Genomic DNA, 15,189 nt, shown 5'->3' with positions numbered 1-15,189 from the left:
GTAGATAGAAGCAATATGACTCTAGATTAACCTGCTTAGCATTATAAATATGTGATAAAAATTCTCCATTATTTGCTGAGGGGTCAAAATGCACTTCACACGGTATCATGTTTCAGCCGTGGACTGGAGAGTATCTAGCCAGTCACTAACCGCACATCCCCCACACCCACGCCATCTTGGGCTGACCTCGCTAGCTAGATGCCTGTAGGAGAAAAAGATACTGATTATGTGATGTGTGAAGTGTTTCGAACCTCTTTTGTGAAGCTGTGAGCAGCGAAGTTTGTCTGTCTATCTATCTATATACCTAGGCTGCTTCCCCCAAGGAAAGGGAGGTAACCGAGACAGGACGACACACTCCCCATTTACTCATCCACCCAAACTCAGTCATTCGCATCTTAGCCCGAAAGGGGAGAACGGACAGACCCTCACCACACCACACCGCACGAGGGTCAGCTGCGTAGTGCAATCAGTGACATCTGCAGCAGGGCCCGACAGCAGAGCTGGTTTACCCCTGCCACATCATAATAGACCCATCCACTTACCCGCACCTGACCTGATCAGCTGATCAGACCAGATGCGGGAGAATATCCCCTCAGGGCTGTGTCATCATTTATTAATTCACAATTTCTCTCCATTCATTTCTGTCACGCACAGCCACTCTTCCTTGCTCAACAGACATCCCTCTCGCATCCAGCGCTCTCTTCACACTGTCCATACATCCTATTCGTGGTCTCCCTCTCAGCCTTACACCTCTCACATCAGATCTAGTTATCTTTATCGCCAATTGCTCATCTCCATTACATTCAAACTTTTCCTCTCTGCTACACCCATATTCCATGTTTCAGTCCCATATAACGCAGTTGGTACCACAACACCCTCATTCAGCCTTCTCTTGACATCCATTCTAAGCGAACATCTAAACACTTTTTTCATTCCTCCCAGCACCTTTCCTACTTCATTCATTCTGTCCTCCTAGCACCTTTCCTACTTCATTCATTCTAAACTTCACATCTGTTCTTCCATATGAAAAGATTTGTTAAACAGCTTGCATCCTCATAGTAGTCTGAGAATAAGGAAATGCATCAGGTGTGATTCAGTAGGAGTGGGGTTGATAAATTTATAATGCTGATCTGTGAAGTCTTTTTTGGCTGTGACAGTTTACTCAGTGTGACTACTTATGATTAAAGTAGTCTTTTTATGTTTTGTTGAACTAACTGATTTTTCTTATATTAGGTTCTTCTATACAAACTATATGAAAGCAGTTTATGGGCTGAAAAAAAAAAAAAAAGTCTGGAAAGTCGATATGTATTCAAATGTAACTGTAATATGACAAGGAAGAGATTTTGACGAATTGGTTGTTGTTTAAAATTAAGCTGATTCATAATGACCTTCCAATGTAGTATTTGTTAATGTAGTATCTTTACACTGCAGGTGAGGTAGCTGTGTGGTATGGCGCTTGGTGGTATGGCTGGGTAAGTGACTTAGATCGGCTGCTGGATATTCATATGGTGCAACTGGGGGAGGAGAGAGGGAATGCACAGGTGATGTGGTGTGGTGTGGGATGGGGTGGGATGGTGTGGTGCGTTGTGTTGTCTTGTGTTATGGTATGGTGTGATGTGTGGTGTTGTGGTATGGTGTGGTGTGGTGTTAATGGTGCTGTGTAGTGTGGTGTGGTGTTAATGGTGCTGTGTAGTGTGGTGTGGTGTTAATGGTGCTGTGTGGTGTGGTGTGGTGTGGTGTGGGTGGGTTAGTGGTACTGAGCCACGCCTGTCTGTTTATGGTCAAGCTGGGGCAGCAGAGAGGGACGGCACAGTGGCTCTTGCTTTAATCTTTCCCAGGCCAAAATACCCAGGCTGGCTCTGACCTGGCAGGGAATGTTATAACACGTGTACTTTAGGGTTCGTCTATTATCCATGGTCACCCTGTATCAGTAAGTACAGTTATAGATTCAAGGCCAATCTTCTGCGTCACAACCCCGGGTTTTTGTGAGAGTACGACAGTAACTCACCCGAAGGAGTGGAAAAGATGTAGGAATATTAAGTGCATGATTGGGAGTTACTGTGTGAGTGACGGTGGGGAGCTGTCAGGTGCATAACCGCGGGAAGCGGGGAGCAGGGGCGCAGCCAGGATTTTATTATAAAGGGGGGGGGGGAGATGAAATATGGAAGTCATTAGTTTTGAAATACAGCTGCTTGAAAGTATTATAACAGTATCGAGTGTAATAAGAAATCTATCTAGTGTTAAATAGTACATGAAGCAACCCAGGCTAAAACAAGAAATGGCTTACTATACCCCTCTTACTCTTATCTCGGCCTAAAATTGCCATCTCCACTTTGAATGCTGAACTGTGACAACAGATTAACACAGAGATATGAAGCTGGTCATGAAGAAGTGATATGGAGAGAATTTTAAGCCATAACACTTTTTCTGTCACTCATTTACGTGAAGTAAGCTGCAAAAGGACGAAAATCTGGGCCAGGTTAAGGTAGAAAACGTATAGTAAAGGAAAATATTTTATTGAGATTCTTAGGTATGAACATGATTTTATTCAGATTCCTGATTAAGTACATAATTATTATTATAAGGAAATTATCAACCAACGTCACTGAAACGGCTAAGAAGTCCTTGCAACACATCATTAAGAATTTGTGTGTGTGTGTGTGTGTGTGTGTGTGTGTGTGTGTATAGGACCTTTTTTCATGGTCTCAAGTCATCTAGACCAACTCCTACTTCAAATCATTAAAGGGTCCCCAGGTGGGGTTGCTTATTCGAGCTCCATCATTCTTAGTTTTAACAAAATAATGCATCAGTGTGATAAATAGTCCGATGAATGATATCAGCCGCCTCAATCATTAAATCAGCCCAGTATGGACAGCAATGTGAAAACTTGATCTGGCTCAGTGACTAAGAACTTGGTGTGGCTCAGTGACGCACTTTTTGGGTTAATGTTGTGCTGGCAAGAGTTTATTTAACGGGTATGATATAGTTGGATTTCAAAGAGTAAAAGATTTTTCTGAGATGTTCATGCAGTCTTATCTGTCTGTCTGTCTATCTGTCTATCTATTCATTCATTTACTTCTGTTTATATGAGATGAGTGTGTCCGTAGGAAGCAGCCGAGACGTCACCATGATGTTACTAACATGATTCTGACTCTTCTGTTCCAGGAATGCCTGTAACACACACACACACACACACACACACACACACACACACACACACACACACACACAGCCTTGTAATGACGCAGCCATCTTTATTGTCGTAACAAGAGTGCCAGACACTTGGTATCCTTTAATATCACTCGTCATTGAAGTTCCATGAACAACTACACCAGGGCATGACATTTAGTGCCTCCAGCCTGACTAAGGACAGTCCACACAAGCTGTTGTAGCCAAGACGGTCATTGTGTGTGTGTGTGTGTGTGTGTGTGTGTGTGTGTGTGTGTGTGTGTGTGTGTCCGCATTTACAACCACAAAGTCTGCATGCTTCGGCGCGGTTATCAAAACCACCAGTCTGTGTTAACCCTACTCTGAGCCAGTGACTTTTATTGTCTGGTTTTCTCGCTATCTAAGTGCAATCTTAGCCTATTCATCTTAGGAATGATTTCGAACTGGAGGGATTACCGCTAGTCGTCATTAACCCCTTCACAAATAGAGGGTTCTCCTGAGTTGCATAAAATCGTTCGGAGATAGCAAGAATATATTTGAGACAATGAGATGAGGAACATTTTAGCAAAGTCTTCCATACTTATCACCCAGTTTCTTCCTCACTTCATATCATCTTACTTGCCGTTTCTTACCTTTTTATTCCTACCATTTTCTCCAGTTTCTCTCGGTATACTTGTGTGTCCACGCTGATATCATTTACAAGTTTATAGCCTTTTTTTTACTGCCGATTGTAAAGGAACAAGGAGTCCGGACGGAGAAATGAAAGAGAAAGCACTCCTTATGAACGTCCAAGTGTGATTTTCGTAAACGCATGATGGACTGACTGAGATATTGATAAGAGATAAGGTTTTAAGCAATTTCAAGATAGAATCCTTATCCCGATGAAAGCGATTTAGACCCGCCGCAAGGGAAGTGAGGTGGATGATGCCACTATTGGTGGTGAGAGAGATGCACATGCAGTACGCTTTCAGAAATCTGACTTAGTACTGTCGATTTAGTCCTGTTTGGCATATTCTTCTTCTTCTTCTTCTACATATTATTATTATTATTATTATTACTATTAATATTATTATATATTATTATTATTATTTACTAATTATTATTATTATTACTATTAATATTATTATATATTATTATTATTATTATTATTATTTACTAATTATTATTATTATTATTATTACATTCATTCATTCATTCATCATCCACTCCTACATTGCCCCATGAGGAGCGTAGGAGCCCGGGGCTAGACATGTAGGTCCTGACATTTAAGATGAGACTGACCAGCCTTTAACCCCTGAGTGGCATTACGTGAGCAGTAAACCCCAACCATCTCTTGGATATAAACCTTCACCGGCTCATTCCGATTGGAGCGCCGTAATTACCCACTAACCCAGCAGGCGCCAAAATTTGGTTATATGGTTACTACCTAGCGTAGGAAATAGTTTCCTGGTATACAGGAAACCATTTAGCTTGTCACTCAGTGTAGAGTCACCCACAGGCAGATGGAAGAGGAAAGAATGAAGGAAAGACATAGGAGGGAGTGTAAAGTCACTCGTAGACAGAAGGATGAGGAAAGAATGAAGGAATGAAAGACATGAGGATGGAAGGAAAGAAGGATGGAGGAGAGGAAAGGACAGACACCCGAGAGCAGCACTACATCGAATGAGTGGATGGTGAGCTCCCCGACCCACCACATTATTATTATTATCATCACCATTATTATTATTATTATTCCCAGTCGCTAGATTTTGCATGAAACTGTTGGAGGACGGGGGGAGGAGGTCACGGAGAGCACTTGCAAAAATGTTCTCTGGAACGAGACTTAAGTAATGGCAGTCAGAAATATCACTTGTAAAATCTTCTGTTGAAAGATTACTAAAAATACTAGTCAGGTAGGTCAATAGTAAAAATATGTGGAGAAAATAATAGTAGTGAGATCACTTGTAAATATTATGTTCTATGGAAAGAGAATGATAATGGCAGGTTTATGGGGCCAAGAATTTATAGGGATGACGAGACAGTTGGCAGATCTTTTAGCGGTAGGCTATTTGGGCAAGCAGGACTGTCTGGATTTTGGTTTAGTTTAGTTTGTTTTGGAGGAGACAGGTTTTGCACACTACCAGTCTTTGGGACCTTCTGTGGTGTATCAAATAAAACAGGGGCTTGTAAGTTGGACGTGGTGGTTGTGGTGTTGGTTGTGTTGGGCGGGGCATGGGTGTTGTGGAGGCACTGGGGGGAGAATGTGGGTGTTCACTGGGATGTTGGCTGTGTTGGGAGGGACTTCGAAGATGTGGAGGTATTGGAGTGAGGGTTCGGGTGTTGCCTGTGTTGGGAGGGACTTGGGTGTTGTGAAGGTATTGGAGTGAGGGGGGGGGGTGTTGGCTGGGGTGATGCTGTGTTGGGCGGGGCATGGGTGTTGTGGAGGTACTGGGTTGAGGGTGTGGATATTGGCTGTGTTGGGAGGATTTGGGTGCTGTGGAGGTATAGGAGTTAGGGTGTGGGTGTGGCTGGGGTGTTGCCGTGTTGGAGGGACCTGGGTGTTGTGGAGGCATTGTAGTGAGGGTGCGAGAGGTGGCTGGAGTGTTGGCTGTGTTGGGAGGGACCTGGGTGATGTGGGTGTATTGGAGTGAGGGTGTGGGTGTTGGATGGAGTGTTGGCCGTGTTGGGAGCATGGGCGTAGATCGGGGGTGGGGGTAGTGAGAGAAATTCCCACATAGGGATTTTGTCGGGGGAGAGGGGGAATATCAGTGTAATCATCCCTGTTACAGCTTAAGCAGTCCAGAAAAAAATCAGAATGAAACCTACGGTTACCTTCGAATTGCATACAGCCATGTACATCGAGAATGCAGATATATTAAGAACGTGAAAATTAAAACCGTAGAAAGTATTATCATAACGCCTATAAATGTTGGTCAGTCCGATGAAACAAGCACAGCTTTTAAAGCGGGAGCCACTGTAATGATACACGCACTGGTTCCAGATTTGGCTACAAGAAGCGACTTGTGTTATTTCCCTTGTCCCCGTGCTACTTAGCTGACATTTTGCTGACTTTATTACCAAAGTACTCTTTAATGCCCCAGTATTCCATTCATTGACCACTCATTTTTCAGTTCTTTCTTTACTGCCAACTGTGCATATTGTTAGTTATTGCTTTGTATTTTCTAATATATATTTTAACCTTTTCTCCATCCCGCCTCTCTGTCCCGGTCTCGTGTTTTTACATCATAATTATTTCCCTTCCATCAAACCAGCCTTTATTATTCGATTCGTGTTACTTCCCAACTGAAAATTCTTCCTCTTTTAGCAGCCTTGTCCATCAAAAATGCATTCAGTCCAATATTAACATTTTTATTGAAGTACCGGTATGTATCCCTTTCCTAATACATGTCTCACATGTTAAGGACTTCAGGGATGATGATCAACCACCCTTCATAAAGTGTGTGACGGATAATGGCCTGTAATATCGTCGGGTAAGGAAGCTCCCTAGCACATCTTCCATAGCGATTGATTTTTGTCCATGGGTGGTTAATATCCTTTTGTACCTTATTTATGCAGAATATAGTTATTAAATAACACTGGGGCAGTAAGGTGTAATAAGCAAAATACATCGCGTAGCAAAAAGGGGTTAGGGAGCTTTTGCAACCGACGAGAATAAGGGCTAATGTACCTGAGTGAGAATGGGTAGAAGAGTGACTGACAGCCAAGCCACATTCCACCCATACTTACCGTGGTCCTCCTATCCTCAACTCACATCCCCTTCGGCATTTCACCTCATCTCGCGCCTCTCACCACAAACCCATCACCAGCCTCTCACTTCAAATTCTACCTAGGCACACTAGTATACTAAATTCACACTAACCCTTACGCCTTATCGAGCACATCTCTCTCCCCTTACCATTACCGGGTACCCACTTTCACCCTTGATCCATCTCCCTACAGAGTTGTCACACACCAAATATTATGGATACTGATAAGCTGAAAAACGTTATCAGCAGAACATTTTCTCTGCACAGACTTCCCAAAGACCTGGCAACTGTGTGTAGCAGAAGTCTAGGGTTTGATACTTGACATCCTTGACGTAATCACGTTCTTGTTAGTGGCACTGACATAAATAATAGGATGTGTCAAATAGCAGTGGAAATTTCCAAGTAACTGTGATGCATGAACGTCGGAAATTGGAGCTGGACCTCCATCTCACACATACACTGTGCCAGGCCCACGTGTGACCACCAGTACCGTCTTTGTACTTTTCCTTCCCTGCTTCATCCAGTTAGTGTGCCTGTATACCGTTCACACAAGTATGCCCCCTTTTCAAATTTATCTCTTGTCCTGGTATCACTATGTTTTATTTTTTATAATCTTGATGCCAGATGAATATGATAATTGTGTTTTGTTAGTGGCCTCCTTTAAGTGCTAAAGAGTGGTTTTCTTTACAGGAACTAATTCTGCGCGCGCGCGAGTGCGTGCGTGCGTGTGTGTGTGTGTGTGTGTGTGTGTGTGTGTGTGTGTGTGTGTGTGTGTGTGTTTAAGTATATGACAAAAGAGGTTCAGTATCCTGAGTAGCCTAACTGATTATAAAATCTCTTACATACAATGGGTGAACAAGAAACCATTATATTATATATCAAACTGGAGATACCTAAACACAGTGCCTTTGCATGGCTGTAAATCCCAGTATGGCAGAGAGACGATGTTAGAAAGACTTTCGTGAGTTTAGCGAGAGTCAAATATTATCATTTACCTTGTGCATTAGAGAGCTGGGGAGAAAGGTGGTGGTGGGGGAAGGTGTGCATTGAGAGGAATGGTGGTGGGGACGGAAGGAGTGGTGGGGCAAATCAGGTGACGAGAGTGCAGGGATGAGGAGTGGTGTGTGATGCGAGCCGTGGGGGGGGGAAGAGAGGTATGGTGGGGGAATTCAGGTGAAAAGAGTGTATGGGTGGGAGGATGTCCGTGCTGAGAGGTGGGGTGGTGGGGAGGAGAGGCGTAGTGGGGGAAGTCAGGTGAGAAGAGTGTATTGGTGAGGGAAGGTGTGGGCTGAAAGGGACGGTGGTGGGGGGCGCACAGAGTGGTAGAAGTCAGGTGAGGGGCAGTGTAGGGGTGAGTGGATGTGTTATGAGCTGTTTGGGGGATGAGGACTTGCAGGGATATGGTTGTAGAGAGATCTAGTTGTGTCTAAACAACAGTATCGAGGAGAGATACTGAGGCAACATTACTACGAGGAGGGAGAGAGTAATTTTACAATGGAGAGATTGCTGCAGATTTCCGACGTAGAATGGCACCTCAGTATATCGTAGGGAGAAAATTGTGCAAAACTGCGATCTTCAGGTGTTGTAGCATTTCAGGGTGAAAACTAGAGGGGCACTCAGTAGATCGCATCTCGCCGACATGGGCAACGTAATTTCCAAACCACTATCCGCATCGCTCTCAAAAAGTTAATCGATTGTTCCCTGGGAGCATGGGCTATCAACCCACGAAATTTGGTCCAAATATCTCTTAGTTTTTTAGGAATCACTGCTTTTAAAAACATACAAACAAACAAACAGGAATGAAAATATACTCTCCTTGTCGGAGGGAAATATCGTGAGTTAGAGAGAGAGAGAGAGAGAGAGAGAGAGCATATAAGGCAGCTAGTTGTGGTACACCCTAAGGAGGTAGCTAGTTATCCGCTGCAGCTAGCCTGTAATTCACTAGCCCTTATGGAGGCACGGTGGGGGTTATTGTATAAGGCAGTGTGTGTGTGTGTGTGTGTGTGTGTGTGTGTGTGTGTGTGTGTGTGTGTCCTGATCTCACTTAATAACTTATAATTACAACTTTGATCAGAGATTAATTTAATTACATCGTGCGTGGTAAAAAAAAAAAGATCAAGATAATTACCTCATATTAGTATATTGCCTCGCCTTTGGGCCATTCTGTTATCCTTGGTTGTGATGTGATGGGTTGGTAGGGTGGGTGGGTGTGGGAGGATGGGTGGAAGTGTGAGAGGGGTGTGTATGAGTGTGTAAGAGTATGGGAGATGGGCGTGGACTCTAGGGTGTGGGTGTGGGTGTGGGTGAGAATATGCGAGAAAGATGTGGAGTCGTGGACAGTGTGGTGAGTGAGAGGATGTGTGTGGGTGGGTGTCGAGGAGTGGGAGAAGGCTGTGGAGAGCAGAGTGGGTGAGAGACTGGGTGGAAAGCAAGGCTGGGAATAGTTAGACTGGAATGGGATTTTGGAAGAAGGGAAATATATGAGTGGTTATGTGTAGAATGGTGGAGGAATAAGCATGTGTAGGTGGGTGAATGAGGACTGATACATGTGCGGGTGAAGTGGCGGAAGAATACGTTAGTGAATGGACGTGAGTTGAAATGTTGAGCTGTGAGTGGGCTTGAGAATATGGACGAAGAGGGGGTGTACTGAAAGTAGGATGAGAAAGCTGTTAGTGGGTGGGTGGATGCTGATGAATCGATGAAATGTTGGATGTGAATGGTAAGCCACATGGAGGCGGGAAAGTGAGGGTGAGGATGAGTGGTTGTGTATGGAAGGGTTTGGGTGGTGTTAGTGAGTGGTAAGATAGGTGTGGATGGCAGGCTAGAGGGAGGTGGAGTGAGAGTGTGTAAGTGATGGGTGGGTAGATAGCATGGCAGTTTGTGTGCAGAGTGTTGAGAAAACTACTTGTGCGTGGAAGATTGAATGGGAAGGAGTTGTGTGTTAGCATATGTGAGTCAGATAATGTCCGTCTGAGAATTAGCAGTATATTCGTGCTAATTATTCGCTATACAAAATTAAGCCATGTTTGAGGGCGCGTTTGGTAGATGGTAGCTGATGTACAGGAGAACAACTTAGCAGAGCTCGCGAATAGTACAGCTGCATCATTCGTAGTTTAGAAAGTATTGAATATTAAAGAGCAGCACGAGGATGTACGTCTGGCTAAGATGCGAAACAATATGTTAATGATTAAGATAAAAACAATAAGTAGCACAATGAAGCAAGAGCTAAACTCATCCTCCCCAAAAGTCGGAAGGAGACCAATGATAATCCCTATTGACTGTTTCCAAATATTTTACGTCATTTGGGAGTGTGTCGTTGTCTCGGCTACCTCCCTTTTCCTTGGGGAAAGCCCAGCCTAGGTATATAGATAGATAGATAGATTAACACCAACAAGAATCTGATGGCACTCGGAATTCAGTATATTAAACCTCATAACTCTAAACTACAAAAGGATGAGGAAGCAACATGTACAAAAATAAACAGGACTATTCAGATGTCTTTAATTCCACTTCGTTTCCAGTGATCTTGAATAATTAATGGGAAAAAATGTTGTCAGACGCCTCAATCCCGTTTGGGGTGGCCACAAACAAATCGCCTCCAAGTCGCCCTGTCCCCCCGCCATTTCACTGCCCTGCCTCCCCCAACTCACACCCCCTCTCTCATATACCTCTCCACCCTCATCCCTCCATCTCCTCCTCGGCCTCCCCTCCCTCTTCCCCCCCCTCCACCTCACTCACATACACTCTCTTCGTCAGTCTTTCACCCTCCATCCTCTCCACATGGCCAAACCACCTCAGTGTGTTCCTCATAACGCTTCCTATCACATCCACATCCACACCACAACGCTCCTTTATATCCTCCTTCGTCAGCCTGTCTCTCCATGTGAGGCATCGTGAAATTTAATTCATTTTGTTTTGACAATAACGTTGCTCAGTAAGACTAAGAGTTTTTAGCAAATTGAATATAAAACTGCCGAAGAAACATTTCAGGGAATTATTTTTTGAGGGAACAAGTGTTAAACGAACTCGTTTTAAAATCCCTCGTTTTTACTTAACAGCGAAAATAGATTTCCAGTATTTATCAGTAGCTTTATTTTTTAATTTTAGGTTTGTATATTTTTTACCTTTAACCCTATGAACTTTACCAAAATCTTGTAAGGGTCCTCGCTTGCTTCGCTCGCTCCGACCTCTAGCAACTGCAAAATATTTCATGATACGTATTATATCATTTTCACATACATTATCTTTTGCTTTGCTGTGTATATTCTTTTAGACATTGCGAGTGTCTATATTTTCTTCACATACATCACATAAAATTATACTTAAATGGCTTAAAACATCAAAGGAAAAACTAGAAATGAATAAAAATGCCATAAGGAAAATGTATGTACTGTATACAAGATCTAGTCTCTCTCTCTCTGTCTCTCTCTCTCTCTCTGTTATATAACAGCTTACATTATTTTCTTCCTCCCTCCCTCCCTCTCTCTCTCTCTCTCTCTCTCTCTCTCTTATATAGCAGCTTAAATTATTTTCTTCCCCTTCTTCCACCCTCTCCAACCTCCACCCCCTCCACCTCCACTTCGCAGCTTATTTTATTTCCTCCACTTTTTTCTCTCCACTTCAATTCCCTCTACCCACTTACCTTTCTTCCTCCCAGTCTCAGCCCCACCCTCTCTCCCACCCACCTCCACCCACCCCCTAACCCCAACCAACAGTGACACAGTAAGCAAGATCAGGCAGTTGTTATTTATGTTATTCATTCTTAGTTTAATGTTTATATGGCCATCTCCAGGCCTGTCCCTTTCTTTATGTTTATATTTATGTAGCCGACTCTGTACTGTGAATCAGTGTTTGTCTCTACAGTATATTTGTTTATTTGTTTATGTGTCGCATTTTATTGAAGTGTCTGTTACCATCGACTCTCTTCATGATTTATCACATTTATCTTCGGTATACGTTTTTCTATGTCTATCTATCAGACTTTTTGTCCGTTTGCCTGTCTGTTTATCTAAGTAGCCTTTCCTATTAAATTTCCACGTCAGTTTTTCTATACAGCGTGGTCTTCTTTCTCACTTTTTCCTGTCGGTCTCGGCTGAAGGGTTTGCTGGACGGGGTAGAGCCTTTTCGTTTGCTATCCTTGTCTTATTCTAGTAGTTCAGTTACGCTTTTGTAGGAGCTGCTTAGCATGGTTCAACTGGTTTACTGCATTCTCTCTTTTAATGTTCTTATTTTTCTACCAGTCTAATGCCAGACTCTCAATCCCAGCTACTATATTCTCTCTTTTAATGTTCTTATTGTTCTACCAGTCTAATGCCAGACTCTCAATCCCAGCTACTATATTCTCTCTTTTAATGTTCTTATTGTTCTACCAATCTAATGCCAGACTCTCAATCCCAGCTACCTATATTCTCTCTTTTAATGTTCTTATTGTTCTACCAGTCTAATGCCAGACTCTCAGTCCCAGCTACTTATATTCTCTCTTTTAATGTTCTTATTGTTTTACCAATCTAATGCCAGACTCTCAATCCCAGCTACTATATTCTCTCTCTCTTTTAATGTTCTTATTGTTCTACCAGTCTAATGCCAGACTCTCAATCCCAGCTACTATATTCTCTCTTTTAATGTTCTTATTGTTTTACCAATCTAATGCCAGACTCTCAGTCCCAGCTACTATATTCTCTCTTTTAATGTTCTTATTGTTTTACCGATCTAATGCCAGACTCTCAGTCCCAGCTTTCATTCATGATGACGAGAAATTAAAACTCATTCTTATGATCAGATTTTCTAGTTTGTTTTAATTAGTCATTTCTGTTTACATGCATATTGACAGTTTAATGTAATGTTCAGTTTCCCATGCTTTTATATTTATTTTGCAGTGCGATAATATTTGTATTATTATTATTATTACCTTTATTATATCATAATTATCGTAGCCCCCAAATCTGTCGTTGATGCCCAGGATTGTTGTGTGTGGAATTATGCTAGAGAGGAACTTAGCGGTTACACCCTCCACCTACCGGCTTATAGTCAGCAAGCTCATAGAGCCAGACTTTGGAGTTTTTCCATCTTGTAGTTAGCTTTCGAAAATACCTGATGCCGTCCTCGATTCAGGATGGTGGGCCTAAAAGGGATAAAATAATAAGAATTAATGTCTGCTGCAGAATTTTTAAAGTTCTTTCAACATCGTGCTGCCATTTGCAATTTAAGATTAACTCATATTTACTCCGCCGATAGAGACCAATCATTTTGAAAACTAAAATGCATTCGTAGTTTATATACACAATGTCCTGCAAATTCGGTCAACAGGCATTTGTGTTTCTGTTAAACGATTTCTTGTTTTGTCTCAGGGTTTTATAAGTTGATGGACGATTAAAAACCATGGCCGAATAAAACGCTGCCATAAATACACAAGCCTCAAGAAATTCAAGTGTTGTTCCATTTAAGGCCGGTATTCAAACGTTGGTCAAGGATCTCATAAACCTTTTCTTGAGCGATTTATTTTGCTTATTACACCATTCCGTCCCCTCCTGAGTTACCTAAATTATTCTAGTGTCACCATACGCTGCGTAAATAACGTACAAAATGACGTACTGTATAACCACTAACCAACCATATGCAAAACTATATCGCTAAGGAACAGGTGTTAGGGAGCTTCCTTTACCAACGAGCATACGGGCCTTAGTTTCTTAACATATAAATTCAGAAGCTAATTATAAATACTCCTTTTAAGGGGAATGTTGTGCAGTACACTGGGATGTGAGCTGCATTGCTTATTATGGGAGAGAGAGAGAGAGAGAGAGAGAGAGAGAGAGAGAGAGAGAGAGAGAGAATTATGCTGTGGTGTGAGGTGATGGTAGTCTAGGGTAAATATTTTTTTTTTTTTTTTTTTTTTTTTTTTTTTTTTTGTCTACGAGTATACCGGTATATATTTGGTGGGCGGGAGTGAGGAGCGTTGGTCGTGGACCTGAAGAGAATCAAGTGTGCAGGTGTGAACTGATCAGGAAGTGGGTGGGGATGAGGGTGTTCGACATGAATTAAATGGGAAATGGGCGGGAGTGAGTGGGGTTGGTCGTGGAATGAGGGGAAAGTGGAGCGGGGAGAGGGGCACTGGACGTGGACGTTTGGGGACGGCGGGCTGTAGGTGAGTTGTGTTGGGTGAGGACTGGGCTGGCAACGGGCGAGGAAAGGGACGTTGTGTGGCTGTGGGATTGCTTAACGTCATCACTCTTTTACTCTTGCTCTTCCGGTCTGACCTGGTATGTATGAGCCTTGATTGGGTGTGGACTGGGTAGGAAACGGTAGGGGGTGAGGGACTGTGTGTGTGTGTGTGTGTGTGTGTGTGTGTGTGTGTGTGTGTGTGTGTGTGTAACATGTGATTTAATTTTTTTGATTCAGCAGCAACTGTAGTGAAGACACTAGCCAGCATTTCCAGGTATTTTTTAATGACATAAGGTTATGCTTTAACCTGTTAGCTCCCAGAGTTCCTGTGCAAGGTATTTTGCTGGAAGGGTACTAAGCGTACCATCCTCCGCCAATCGGCTTATAGTCGCGAAGCTCATAGGTTCCTACCCGGGGGTTCCCCTCTTTATCCAGATTTTGGAAATGTGCCTCCAGTTCCGTCCCATTTTGAGGACATTGGGAGCAAATGGGTTAACATCCCCCACTCCGTCTTAACTTCAGCGTAAGCACAGTATGTACCAGACCTGTGACCAACTTTTATTTCCTGATGGCCTACCTGCTTCATTGCTCTCAGCTGCGTCAGTCCCTGTAAAGCCAAGGTCCACCACCACCACCACCACACACCTTGTTTACGGGTACATCATCATCCCTCACAGTCACTGCTATAAATTCCTGGTCGAATTCACTGTCAACGTCAGTTTAAGATGATGTAAAGACGGAGCTGAGGAATGTGTATGACGTTTTGTTCCATTTGTAAGGTAACTTTGCGCCTACTTGTAGGATTTAATTTCTCGACTTGTTCATTTTACTTCAAGATACACGTAATGCTTGACTGTCGTGATAACTCGATCATTTCTGACTCTTTTGACACACAGATGCCATCGTGTTTCTGTGTGTAGCCACTTAGCTTCTTTCTTGCCAACCTGATTGCCGACTGTGTGCGTGTGTACGCGATTGTTGACATGGTGTGTGTGCGTGCGTATATGTGTGCCTTAGTATGTGTAGTTGTTGTGGTGTGTGTGGTGGGGTGGTTATGTGAGATAGCATATAATTGTAACAGATTGCCACCATCATTGCTGTCATTGATACACTGTCA

The sequence above is a fragment of the Coenobita brevimanus genome, chromosome 93, assembly GCF_032717465.1.
Source record: "Coenobita brevimanus isolate Jiangsu-jjx chromosome 93, ASM3271746v2, whole genome shotgun sequence".
Classification (NCBI taxonomy): Eukaryota; Metazoa; Arthropoda; class Malacostraca; order Decapoda; family Coenobitidae; genus Coenobita; species Coenobita brevimanus.
This window is presented reverse-complemented; position numbering follows the sequence as displayed.